This window comes from Acanthopagrus latus, chromosome 3, assembly GCF_904848185.1.
Source record: "Acanthopagrus latus isolate v.2019 chromosome 3, fAcaLat1.1, whole genome shotgun sequence".
Lineage (NCBI taxonomy): Eukaryota > Metazoa > Chordata > Actinopteri > Spariformes > Sparidae > Acanthopagrus > Acanthopagrus latus.
This window is the reverse complement of record NC_051041.1, coordinates 16355222-16369084: the sequence shown is the minus strand read 5'-3', so window position 1 is coordinate 16369084 and position 13863 is coordinate 16355222. Positions and strand designations below refer to the sequence as shown.

The 13863-nt window shown below is 43.0% G+C and overlaps 1 long non-coding RNA gene across 1 annotated transcript; it reads left to right on the top strand.

Moving 5' to 3' along the window:
- The first annotated feature begins 232 nt into the window (after positions 1 to 232).
- On the top strand, positions 233 to 3003 carry LOC119017106. The gene is made up of 3 exons (XR_005074340.1): positions 233 to 265; positions 2144 to 2275; positions 2435 to 3003. It is a non-coding gene; the product is annotated as an uncharacterized LOC119017106 (long non-coding RNA).
- The last annotated feature ends 10860 nt before the right edge of the window (positions 3004 to 13863 follow it).

Genomic DNA, 13863 nt, shown 5'->3' with positions numbered 1-13863 from the left:
CATGCCCTCACATGTCCTTTAAGTTTCTTCTATGTTCTCCCCTCTGGCTCCCTCTGTCTGTTGTCTTGTTCCCTCCTGGTCTCTTCCTCTGTGCTCCTCCCCCTCATTATCACACCTGGCTTCCTTCCGCCTCTCTCCTCACCTGTGCCTCGTCATGTCATTAGTGTCTGTGTATTTAGTCTCTGTGTTTCCCCTCACTCTTTGTCTGGTCATTGTTTGCTATTCCCTGTTCCCTGTTCCTTGCTCCTCGCTCCTGTCCCGTTTGGTATGTTTTTGGTTTTGAGTTTTCTATGTTTGAGTTGAACTTTGATTTTTTGATTTGTACTTTGTCTAGCTGTTTTCTTTTGCCACTTTGTCTGGTTCTTGTTTGCTACTTTGCCTTTTGCCCTTTTTGTCTGCTTTTGGTTTTTGTAACAGCTTTAAATAAAGCTTGCCTTTTGTTTCCCTGATCTTGCCTCCATTAACTGCGTTTTGGGTCCACCTCCCCTTCCATAGTCTTCCCTTTTTTAAAACCCTAACCTGACAGGGGATTGATGCTGGGGACAGCGTGGTGCTATGTAAAATTAGTGACAGGTTAAAGTGGAGGAAGTAAAGGAAAAGAGAGGGGGAAGAGGGTTAACCCTAACCCTGGGGGTGAAAGAAGGTGAGCTTTATGTTTACATAATTCCACAATAATTTAGAACAGGAGGAAGGATATCGGAGTCAGCTCAAAGTTCAAACAAGGTTTTAATCTTGTACAAGAGAGCCATTCACAGAGCAACATGCAGGTCTGTTACAAATTGAAGACTCAGTGTCTTAGGAGAAAAGCATGGTATTTATCTGTCTCTGTGGGTGTGTTTTCACTCTGATAATTACTAACTTATTCCCTCCTACACTTCAGGAAATATTTCCCAGAGAAAGAAGTGTTAACCTTCAGTGATTATTCAATACCTTACACATGTCATAAAACAATCTAAAATGACACCACATATCACAAGTTCACTTTGAGGGGGGTTACTGGTTTGAATCCCAGCTCCCCCCAGCTGCATGTCAAAGTGTCTGTAAGCAGAATACTGTAATGGATCAGCAATAAGAAAAAAGGCAATATACAGCTTGGCAAGCTCTAATGAGAGTTCAGTTGTTTAATTAACACACACAATTCAACACCTTAACAGACAGAGGGTCTCTCCTGGCAAACATCCCCTCACTCACGGTGCCAACATTTTATCATCTCTGTTACTCATCACAATTTACCCACAGAACAACCTGTGTGCATTCTCCTGCAAGCATCTTAAACATCATCTTATTCCAAAACACATTCATTAACCATAATTAACCATAAGCAATGACAACAACAGAATACCCACAAGTCCTTGTGTCACAGTCCACACGGAGTGCTACAATACTGAACCTCAAACTGCTCCTGATGAGCAGTTGGCAGCTTGCATGGCAGCCTCTCCCATCAGTGTGTGAATGTGGCAAGTATTGTAAAGCACTTTGAGCAGTCAGCAGACTGGAAAAGCGCAATAAAAATGCAAGACCATTTAAGTTACAAGTCATGTTAAATTGAACATGACTGTGTAAGACTTCAGTACAAAGTACAACATTTCCATCACATATCCCACCTGTTTATGCTTATTTCAAGCATAATAATAACATTAATTTTGTGGAGTTTGAGAGTGAAAACCGTATTGAACATTTCAAAACATTGTAATTGTCCATTATCCTTCTAGAAAGATAAACTGTCATGATTCCACTGCCCCAGCAACCACACGCAGGCACTCCATTTGTGAAGTCACAGAAGTTATATATGAATCAGCATGACTTCAAAAGTATTTTGATTATATTGTTACCACCAAAACAAAACTGTCCCTGACATGTAAAACAATAGAAGAGACAGCATCATTTTCAATATGCAGGGTTAGTTAGGGGTGGAATTAATGTTCAGTTCCCATGGTGTGGTTCCATTGCGCTGGCAACAGGGATGCCTCCACATTGTTGCAGCTGCCCACACTCCCCATCACATCATAGAGTTGCACCAGATTATGCAGGATTGCAGCTGTGTGTTTCAGTACCTATAACAAAAGAGCATATTAAATTCAAAATAAACGCTGTCTCACCACAAGTATTTTTTGTGATTTTGTTTTTCTGTTTTTGTTTTTAGGCCTGCAGACCAGCATGTGAGGCCTTAAGACTGCAGGATGGGAAGTGAACACCTAATAGTAGTAAAAGGAAGACCCCTGCTGGATTGAGCTGGCTGGTGCCTCCTGACTCCAATCCAGGGTTTTCAGGACAGGTGAGTATTTGACCCAATTTCTTTTTGGTATGTTTTTTTTTGTGGTGAGACAATGCACAGGGTTAATGGCAAACATACAAAGATGTCAAAGTAAGACTTTATTGTGACTCTATGAAGCAAGATGATAATGACACAACAGTTTTTCTCCATGTTGTTCAGGTGCTGTTGATGCCAGAGGGCACCCTGGACCTCATTTTTTTGTTTTGCAACCTCTCCTGCCTCAGAGGCCGGTCTGTTGTCCGTACTCGTCCCACGTCCATGGTGCACTGGTCTGTTGACCTGTGGATGTGACAGCCTGATTCGCCTTTTAACCCCTGAGGTGCCAGTTAACTAGTTTGTTACCTAGTCTGGCCCTGTGGTAGATGGGGTAGGAGGTTAGCCTAGCTGGTTTGGGAAGGGGAATTGAGCCCGTAGCAAAAGTGGCACGGGAGGTGCACTCTCCTTCCCCTACTCTACCTGTCTTACCAGCCAGGATTGCAGGCGCGTTGGCGTCTACGTCCGTAGCGCACTTCCCTCCACTCACCTTCCATCAACTGATTTTTTTCACGGTATATTTAAGTAATTATAGGTGGTTATGTATTTACAATTGTTTTTAATAATATATTTATATGTAATGAAAATGTATGCTTATGCAAGTATATATTCAGTTATAAATCAATGACTTTAAATGAAATGAACTGAAATGAAAACACAATAAATGAATTGGTTTATGGTTCATGTATTTATTAATAAAGGAATTTATTTACCCTCTGAATTTGTGTTTGTCATGAATGTATTTATCCTATTAATTTATATTTAATTTATTTACCCCACTATCCCTATTCTTCCTCCCTCTCCACTTCCTTTCCTATTTCCCGCTCTTCATCCTTCACCCACAACTGGTGTCCAAATTGGCGTACCTCGTATATTTGACTTGCCTTCACTACTTGTGCTTAATTTTTTGGCTATATACGGAAAACGTCTTTAATTTAGGGCCTCTAGAGTCAACTTACGGGTTGGGAAAGGAGACTCTTTTTCCTCTCCAAGGGGAGAAGGAAGGTGCACGGTCCATCCCCCCGTTGGATCTCCCATACCCTCGGTCCCAAAAGGGTTGGCGGCCATAGCGCACCTCTGTCCAACCGTCCTCCATATAAGGTTTGGTCAACGGTGTATTTATGTAATTATAATTTTTTTTATATGTGTATTGATTGTTTTTATAATATATAATAATGATTATCTATAAAATGAATATTGAAATCAATTTGTGTTTTATATAAAATATATATATACACGAACTAAAGAAAAATTTAACTAAAAGTGCTTTCCAAAAATGAGGAAAGAATCCCTTTGTTTTTTTAAAAAAATAAAATAAATTTTTTTTTTCCTTTTTTTGGATGTTTTCCCCTTTTTTAAAAAAAAAAAAAAAAAAAAGTGTGCCCAAAAACGACGTTTCGACCTACTCTAGGTCTTCCTCAGGTTAAGGCACACAAAAAGCAAAAATGTAGCTTGCTAGCTCTCCAATCTGACAACCCAATGTGTGTCTGTCGAAGGTCTGAACAGAAATGAATCATCCTCCCTCTGCATCCCCTTTTATAGTGTCTAAATTACATCCCTTAACATTTCTGAATTTGTCTTCGTCATTCCTTACTGCAATCTTTTTAGCCCCCCCCCTTTTTTTTTGGTCTTTTTCCTTATCTTAATGTAAAAAACAAATATAATACAAACGAATTCAAATATAAATTATTGGAAACATTTATAGTAATGAATTAGATTATTTTGAGGCATTTGTAATGAATTATATAATTTTAATATATTATAATTTTATTATCTAATATCTATATAATTATTATTCAGATATGTCAATAATTATGAATAATACTTGGATTAAAAGATACCAAAATTAGGGTTTATAACCAAAATTGAGATTCTTAAAAATAAAATTTCCTAATTAGGGTTAGAACAGGGGTAAGGTAAGGGTATAGGGATGAAAACCACTCAACGTCATTCTTTTTTGGGAATAACTGGAGAAGGGAAAGTCGGATGGAGTTGAAACCAAGTTCTTTGGGCATTTTAGGCCGTTCCGGACCGTCTGGTGGTGGTTAGGAGGTACGGTTGCTGAGATATGGAAAAAGTATGATTTCGACGTCATTCTTTTTGGGAATAATTGGAGACAGGAAGGTGGTAGAGAGATGGCTGAGGTATCCAGAGACTCGTGTGAACGAGGCGGATCCGTAGATAGCTGAATGTTGTATGTGGGACTTGTAGTTTTTGAGAAATTTTGGAAAAAGCTGATGTGATTTGACTTGGTCAGATGGACTTGAGACTTTGGCTACCCCCCCTTAAAGTGGCAATGGGCTTTCCAATGCAATTGGAATTGGAATGGAGTTTGTAGTAGTTTCCTGTCCGGAGTTGTGTGGGTTTGAAAATCCCCATTCAAGTGAATGGGCGAAGTGTGAAAATTTCTCAGTGTGAGATGGCAAAATGCATGTTGCAGAAACCATTTAGGAGCACGTTTTGGGCCATTTGGAGTCTGTATATACCACTCCCAGAAGCAAGAAAGTGTAGATCCAGCTGATAGCAGGGAGTGGTTGAGGTTAGTAAAAACGTCATGGTGAGGTGTAACAAAGTGTTTGGGTTGTGGTTTGAGGGTTGTGGCTTGAGGTTAGGGTTTATATGCGTGGAAAGTGTGAGAGGTTGGGTTTAGGGGTTGGGGGGGGGCTGTCAGGGGGGGTTAGTGGTTGAGGTTAGTAAAACCGTCAGGGTTAGGGGTTAGGGTTAGGAAAAGTCGTGAATTAGGTCCCGATTACATCCACAATGGATGTTTCAAAAAACTGCGAATGAAAATAAAAGACAAAAAATGATTGCCTTATTGAATTTATTGTTGTCCATGGATTTTAATACAAGTGTGGAGATCTCCCAACCCCTATATGACATCACATATGGGGGTAGACATTTGGCCATGACTGACTTTTTGACCTGGACTCCTGACGCAGAGAAAGCTTTAACTGACTTGAAAGAAGCTTTATCGAGTTTGCCTCAGCCTAGGGCTACCAGACACTCCCACATTTTTAAATCTTTTTGTTTTTCTGAAAATAATGAGTTTTATGACAGAAAATTCTAACGCAGTCACATGGTGAGATACAACCTGTGGGATACTATTCAAAAAATTTCCACAGCAGGGAGAGGTATGGTTGCATGTCTCAGTCTGTAGAGGCTGCTACTGAAGCAGTTCTAAGTACAGCTGATATTGTTGCTATGTGCCCTCTTACTGTACATGAACCACATCCTGTCCACTCTTTTATCTTACAGGAAAAACCGCTCACAGATAGACTGTTACACTGGCAAAATGTTTTTCTTGGCTGAAAATGGCTTATGTAATTTTATTTACAGCTCAAGATGGAGAACCCTACCCCTGTCTGGAAGGTGTCAAATCCAAGAGATATACTCTGACACTCCCCTGATTAACCATGACTCTGTTTTCTTTGTAGATGGTTCTGCAAGTCCAATAGATGGATCCCATTGTGTTTCATATGAAGATAAACTAATCATGCTATACTTGAAAGTGCTAACCTTCCAAATAACCTGTCTGCCCAAGCAGCTATTCTTCATTCCAGGGACTGGGAATAATATCACAGTACATACTGACTCTCAGTATGCATTTGATGTTGTCACAACGCGGTGAGGGATGTCCTGTCTTGGGTTTTTTTCCTGTGAATTTCATGTTTTATTTTGAAAAGTAACTCTCCTCTCGTTTCAGGTCACTTGCCCTTCCTCTTGTGTCCCCGGTCTGACGTCACCCCTGATCCTTGATTGTTTTCACCTGTGTTCCCCTTCCTCATGTGTATAAAGTCTTTGTCTTCCCCTGTCTGCGTCGCAGAAGTATCTCGTCGTTAGCTGGGAATTTACTATGCAAGACTGTGGATAAGGCTTCCGTACACAACTAAGTATTGTCAAGTTTTATTTTCTGAATGTGTTCTCTTTGGTTGATTGATCCTTTTGTTTCTAACGTTTGTGGTTAGAGTTTTGGTTTTCAGTTTAGGACTTTGATAGCCTTTTGTTTTCCTCCGTGTGGAGCGCTTTTTGTTGTACCTTTTATTATTTAGAGTAGATAATTTTCATAGCCTGCGAGCTGACCTGTTCGGAGAAGTTTTTGTTTTCTATTTAAGTTTTATAGTCTTGAATTTAAGAATAGTATAGATTCCTCCTTTGGGAGCGCTTTCCGTTTTATGTGTTATTTGTCTTGTTCGTCTTGTCTGTCTCCATAGAAATTTTCATAGCCATTGATTTGTCATTCATACTAAAGAGCTACAGATCAGTGAAATAAAACCTGTCTTTACATCATCATTCTGCATCTGAGTCCTTTCTCCTTGTCTGAGCGTGACAGTATACTTCTGCCAGACATGGACTCAGCAGAAGCCGAGCGACTGTCAGAGGTTCTGCGAACACAGGAAGCTCGTCTGACTAGACAAGAGGAGTTCCAGACCGCCATGGCTGCCAACATGGGTCAACTCTCTTCCCAGCTACAAGAGCTCCTAGGTCAACTTTGCCGACCAAGCCCTGCAGCACCGCCTCCATCTGTCCCCGCCTCCCCGGAAGCAAGTACATACTCCGGAGGAGCCTCATGTAAGCTGGCATCGCTAACTCAATACAGCGGTGACCCTGGGTTATGCAAGACTTTTTTGATCGATTGCTCGATCCATTTTGAACTAATGCCCCACGCTTTCCCCACCGAACGGGCGAAAGTGGCGTTTATGATTTCTCATTTGACAGGTCGAGCCAAGGCATGGGCATCAGCAGAATGGAGCCGGAGTTCAGCGGTGTGTGGATTCATAGCGGCATTCCAAGCAGTGCTAACTATGACATTTGATCCGGTGAGCTCCCACCGAGAAAAAGCCCAAGAGCTTAGCACCCTGAAACAAGGCAGAGAGTCAGTGTGCGATTACGCTATCCAGTTTCGCACGCTGGCGGCTGAGAGTGGGTGGAACACCGCTCTTTATGACATTTTCCTGAAAGGTTTATCCCCCGCCATTCAAGATCTCCTAATACCCCTGGATCTACCCACGAGTCTGGATGATCTCATCGCTCTCGCTATTCGCACCAATAACCGGCGAAACCAACTGAAACGACAGCGGGAGCCGAAACCTGGAGCACGAGAAGGAGCGGCTGCCGCTCCGGAATGAAGATGGTGGACCTCCTCTCCAGTCGCATCTGAGAAACCTCTCCAACACGTCGAGGAGCCTATGCAGCTTGGCAGAGCTCGTTTGACCCTCGAGGAACGTCAGAAACGGCAACAGGAGGGGAGGTGCTTTTACTGTGGCGATCCAAGTCATCTCATCAGCTCCTGTCCAGTTAAGAAGAAACCAACGGTGAGTTCAAATCAGGTCTCCAAGACCAATTCTCATTCTCTTACATCAGTTACGTTGAACTCAATTCATAAAATGGATGTCATGATCGATTCAGGAGCTGATGAGAGTTTGATGGATTGGGGTCTGGCACACAAATTACAACTAGAAAGCGATGAGCTAGTCAAACCTATCCGTGCTCGCTCCCTCAATGGCAAGGAAATTTTCAATATCACTCACATAACCAAACCAGTAAAAATGTCAATTGGAGATCACCATGAAATGATCCAGTTCCATCTTTTCACATCCACATCTCATTCTCTGATCCTGGGACAGCCCTGGTTATATGAACACAACCCTCACATCAATTGGAAAAATGGACTGATCAGAGAATGGGGGGAAGATTGCAAACGACAGGGACATATGGAACAATCAGCTGAAATTAACTTGTTTTCTGCAACCCCTGTCACAGATGCGGATTACCTCGACCTGACCACGGTGCCACCATGCTATCATCACTTAAAAGAAGTATTCAGTAAATCTAAAGCCCTCTCTCTCCCTCCACATCACCCCTACGACTGCACCATCGATTTAATTCCAGGATCCACCATTCCCAAGGGCAGACTCTATTCCATCTCAGGACCTGAGCGCCAAGTCATGACCGACTACATTTCCACATCCCTGAAGGCAGGATTAATCCGTCCATCGTCATCTCCTGCTGGAGCCGGGTTCTTCTTCGTCGGAAAGAAGGACGGGTCGCTACGTCCTTGCATTGACTACAGTCCTCTGTATGATATCACTATCAAAAATAGATACCCTCTTCCACTCATGACTACTGTATTCGACCAGCTACAACAAGCTAAAGTATTCACTAAACTAGACCTGCGCAATGCATATCATCTGGTTCGCATTAAAGAGGGGGATGAATGGAAGACGGGGTTTAACACGCCCAGCGGTCATTATGAGTACTGTGTCATGCCTTTCGGCCTCACTAATGCACCTGCTGTCTTTCAGGCTATGATAAACGACGTCTTGAGGGACTTCTTGGACCAGTTCGTCTACGTCTATTTGGACGATATTTTGATTTACTCTCCTGACCTTGCCACACACAAGAACCATGTCACTCAGGTTCTCAAGAGACTACTTGAAAACCAACTTCATGTCAAAGCTGAAAAGAGTTTGTTTCATGCCGATACTGTCTTGTTCCTGGGCTTCATTGTAGCCCCTGGAAGAGTACAGATGGATCCGGCGAAAGTGAGCGCTGTGGCCGAATGGCCTACTCCAGACAGCCGCAAGAAGGTTCAGCAATTCTTGGGGTTTGCGAACTTTTATAGGCGGTTTGTCAGAGGCTTCAGCGCAATAGCAGCCCCTCTCCATGTTCTTACCTCCACCCAGGTTCCTTTTCGCTGGTCTCCTGAGGCAGACAAAGCATTCCAGGAACTCAAACACCGCTTCACCACGGCTCCCATCCTCACCCTACCTGATCCTCGACGACAGTTCGTGGTGGAGGTTGACGCGTCCAATGATGGGGTTGGAGCTGTCCTATCCCAACGATCTGAGAAGGACGGCAAGATGCACCCCTGTGCCTTCCTATCGCGACGGCTGTCCCGGGCAGAGCGCAATTATGATGTCGGAAACCGGGAGCTGCTTGCGGTAAAACTCGCGTTGGAGGAGTGGAGGCATTGGTTGGAGGGGGCCGAACAACCATTCATTGTCTGGACAGACCACAAAAATCTTGAGTTTATCAGAAAGGCTAAAAGGCTTAACTCTCGCCAGGCCAGGTGGGCTCTGTTCTTTAACCGTTTCTCTTTTACTCTGTCCTACAGGCCGGGATCCCAGAACGTCAAGCCGGACGTCTTGTCTCAACTATTCGATCCCGAGCCCAAGACCAAGCAAACCGAACCTATCCTTCCACTGAACTGTGTGGTTGGAGCGGTGACTTGGCCTATGGAAAACGAGGTTTAGCAAGCAAATGGTGGCGCCCCCTCACCTCGTGGCTGTCCCGACAACCGTCTGTTCATTCCCTCTGAGTTACGGCCACAGGTGATTCATTGGGCGCATACCTCACTGCTTTCTTGTCACCCGGGAATCAAGAGAACTATATACGTCATCTCCCGGAGGTTCTGGTGGCCCGCCATGGAGTCGGAGGTCCGGGAGTACATCGAGGCTTGTTCGGTCTGTGCACGCAACAAGACGTCATCACAGGCTCGCTCTGGGTTACTCCAACCGCTTCCCATCCCGTCTCGACCATGGTCACACATTTCGATGGACTTTGTCACTGGGCTCCCGGTCTCACAAGGAAACACTACAGTCCTCACAGTGGTGGACCGATTCTCCAAGATGGCGAAATTCATCGCTCTCCCCAAACTACCATCTGCCAAAGAGACGGCAGAGGTTATGATGAACACTGTTTTTCGTGTCCACGGGTTCCCCAAAGACATTGTTTCAGACCGGGGGCCCCAGTTTGTGTCCAGGTTCTGGAGAGAATTCTGTCGACTCATCGGAGCCAGAGCAAGCCTGACATCCGGCTATTACCCTGAAGCCAACGGCCAGACCGAACGCCTCAACCAACAACTGGAAACCGGCCTCCGATGCGTGGTTCACCAGAACCCCTCAACATGGAGCCAACACCTGGTCTAGGTTGAGTATGCGCACAAGTCATTACCCACCTCCGCTACTGGTCTCTCTCCCTTTCATTGTGCTCTAGGATACCCCCCGCCTCTGTTTCCAGACAATGAAGGGGAAGTTTCGGTCCCCTCAGCCTACGCCATGGTTCGACGCTGCAGACGCATCTGGGCCGCCGCTCAACAGACTCTTATTCGCCAGGGAGATCGCGTCAAGAGAACCGCGGATCGGAAGAGACGCCCAGCCCCAGACTATCGACAAGGCCAGAGAGTGTGGCTGTCAGCGAAAGACCTTAACCTCAAGGTTCCTTCCAAAAAGTTGGCTCCTCGTTTTGTGGGTCCCTTCCCCATCACCAAGATCGTCGGACCCGCTGCCGTACGACTTCGTCTGCCCTGGTCCCTAAGAGTTCATCCGACATTTCATGTCAGCCAGGTCAAACCAGCCAAAGAAAGTAAGATGATGCCTCTGTGATTTCTCTATGCAGACAAGAAGCTGGCTCAGCAACAGTTACTCTTTGCAAAACATTCAAGAAGCGAGTGATAATATGTACAGTGATTCCAACAAAAGTCTTTGTCTTCCCCTGTCTGCGTCGCAGAAGTATCTCGTCGTTAGTCGTGTACGGAAGCCTTATCCACAGTCTTGCATAGTAAATTCCCAGCTAAGTATTGTCAAGTTTTATTTTCTGAATTTGTTCTCTTTGGTTGATCCTTTTGTTTCTAACGTTTGTGGTTAGAGTTTTGGTTTTCAGTTTAAGGACTTTGATAGCCTTTTGTTTTCCTCCGTGTGGAGCGCTTTTTGTTGTACCTTTTATTATTTAGAGTAGATAATTTTCATAGCCTGAGAGCTGACCTCTTCGGAGAAGTTTTTGTTTTCTATTTAAGTTTTATAGTCTTGAATTTAAGAATAGTATAGATTCCTCCTTTGGGAGCGCTTTCCATTTTATGTGTTATTTGTCTTGTTCGTCTTGTCTGTCTCCATAGAAATTTTCATAGCCATTGATTTGTCATTTATACTAAAGAGCTACAGATCAGTGAAATAAAACCTGTCTTTACATCATCATTCTGCATCTGAGTCCTTTCTCCTTGTCTGAGCGTGACAGATGTCATGATTTTCCACACATTATAGGAAATCAAGGTTTCTTACTTCTACAGGAAAATCTACTGCTCCTAAAAGTCTAATCATTAACCCTTTGTCTGCATTACTTCTACCTATGCAAATGTAAAGCTCATACAAGTGCTAATGACCCAGTGTCACTGGGAAACTCCCATCTGACCTCTGGGTTGGTGTAAACGGCCTCCCAGTACTGCCAAAAGCCAAATTTCCCTTCTTTGCAAAGTTGACACATGGTCTTGACCATGTATCAAAAGGGAGGATGTAGAATATTGTAAATAGATTGTGGCATGCGCCAGGATTTTTTAACTTTAATTTGTGAAACTTACAATGTTGGCAGAGGTGTAGCAATGCCTCCGTCAGCCCATCCTAAACCTGAAGATCTTCTTGAGCATTTAATAATGGATTTTATTAAACTCACTCAATGGAGAAGGAAAAGAAATTTCCTCATTATTGTGAACATGTTTTTCTTCCATGAAAAAAATAAAAATAAAATAAAATGAAACAGCGATCTAAATAGCTAACTCATTTCTTCGGGGAATAATTCCATGTAGGGGTCTCTAATCAAAATTAATGAATAATTTGCATTTGGATTGCATTTTGAAATAATTTTATTCAAAACATCTCCAAAAGCCTATACATAAATCTTAAATCACATTGTGTTTGCCATCCAGCTAGTGAAGGTGCAGTGAAATGAGCTAACCAGACACTAAAAACAAAACTGACTAAAAATATGGAAAAAAAAAAAATTGTCATGGGTTGAGTTTTTACTGCTTCCGCTGATTTATGAGAGGCTGCCCACATAAGATAATTGGACTATATCCTTGTGAGATTATCACTGGCCTTCTTATAAAGATGATTAACACCACATTTCTTCAAAACAGGTTACCCCTGACCAGATTGGATGCTGATAAGTTTTATTCTACATTTAACCATGCTTTTGAAGCTAATCTTCCATCAGGTGAAAGCTGCCCTCCCAGAGCCTACGTTGATGCAAACTCCACAACATCCAGCCTGGAGACTGGGTAGTGGTAAAGGACCTGAGAAGGAAGCACTGGCATCAACTGTGGTGGACTGGACCGCATCAGGTGCTCCTGATAACATCCACTGCCATTTGAATAGCTGAGGGGGACACCTGAAGCCGTGCATCCCAATGCAAGGACAACAACCTAACCTGTGGAAGTGCTGAGAGGGAACGCCATTGGACGATTATGGCTGGATTTCATCATTGGGTTGGTTACCACAATGACCGTTTGCCCAATCCTGTTTTTCAGCGGAGAGAAATTTGGACTCCAAATGTCCGCATATATTCATATCTTTCACACCATTAACTGATTCACTTGCACCCATCAATCACACTGATGACATTTATACTGACTACTCAGACACCCCATCTCTTACAGAAGGGTTAAAAAAAAAAAAGGACTGTCAACAAAAAACGAAAGAAAACACAGAAGAACCATCTGCAGGATCAAAAGATCCTAAAAGGACATGGACTAAACTTTGCCACAAGGCATAAAAGCTATTTTCAACAAAATGAGTTTGTCTATTTTACTATTTTTGAAAATAACATTATATATAACATGTCATGTCTTTTAATTTATGTAACACACAGTCAAAATTCATTGATTCTTGTTTTTGTTTTGAAAATTGTTTATGGATCTTTTACTTTTTCAATGTAATTTCCCAAAAATGTTGTGTTGACACTTTGTGTCAAAAGGGAGGAATGTGAGAAATTACATAGACTTCCTGTTAGTGGTAAGGACAGGAGGAGGAAGGGAGAATGTCACATTGTTTGAGGTGTCACAAGAGCCACAGGTGGGGGCAAATCCCCCACATGAGAAGATACAGAAGTTTTAGATAAGATGACATTTGCAAGACAAGCACCTGGACCATGACTATCCTCCTCTCATCCTCAAAAAAATGGAGAGAATATGCAGATTTGAGGGGGATGAGAGGGGATGCCGTCCCCCTTGTTGGCAAAATTACCAAAAAACATCCCCCTTGTTAACCTGCCACTCTCCATCCGCTAGTAGCAGATAGTGTGTTACAAATCACACGTGGCCGCAATGGAGCTCCGGCACACAATGGAGTCAAGCTGTGCATGGCTGCTTTGTGTTGTGGTTGCCTGGTCAGTTTTTAGAAGATGCAAGAAGCTGTACAGAGCAGATCATGCCGGTAGGAAGCCAGAGACACAGGAACGGCATGGAGCATCCAGTAAATCTTCTTCTTGTGCAGACTCCCAATTGTATGAAAATGAAAAGTTAGATCAACAAAAGTTTGCCATTTGTGTTCTAAAACTATTTTTTTTTTGTTTTTATTGTGTCATTTCAGAACATAGTGGCTATGTTATGTTGGAAATTCTGATTTTTGTGCCGGTTTATAGTTTAACCAGTAGTGAGGAAGCTGTTACATTTCCTGACATCAGCTGTTTTATCACCCGTCGAAGCTCACTCTGCCAGACACACTTTGTCATTACACCAATTTTGAATTACCCCAAGCATGTGTCTCTGCATTATAGTTTTTAAATAT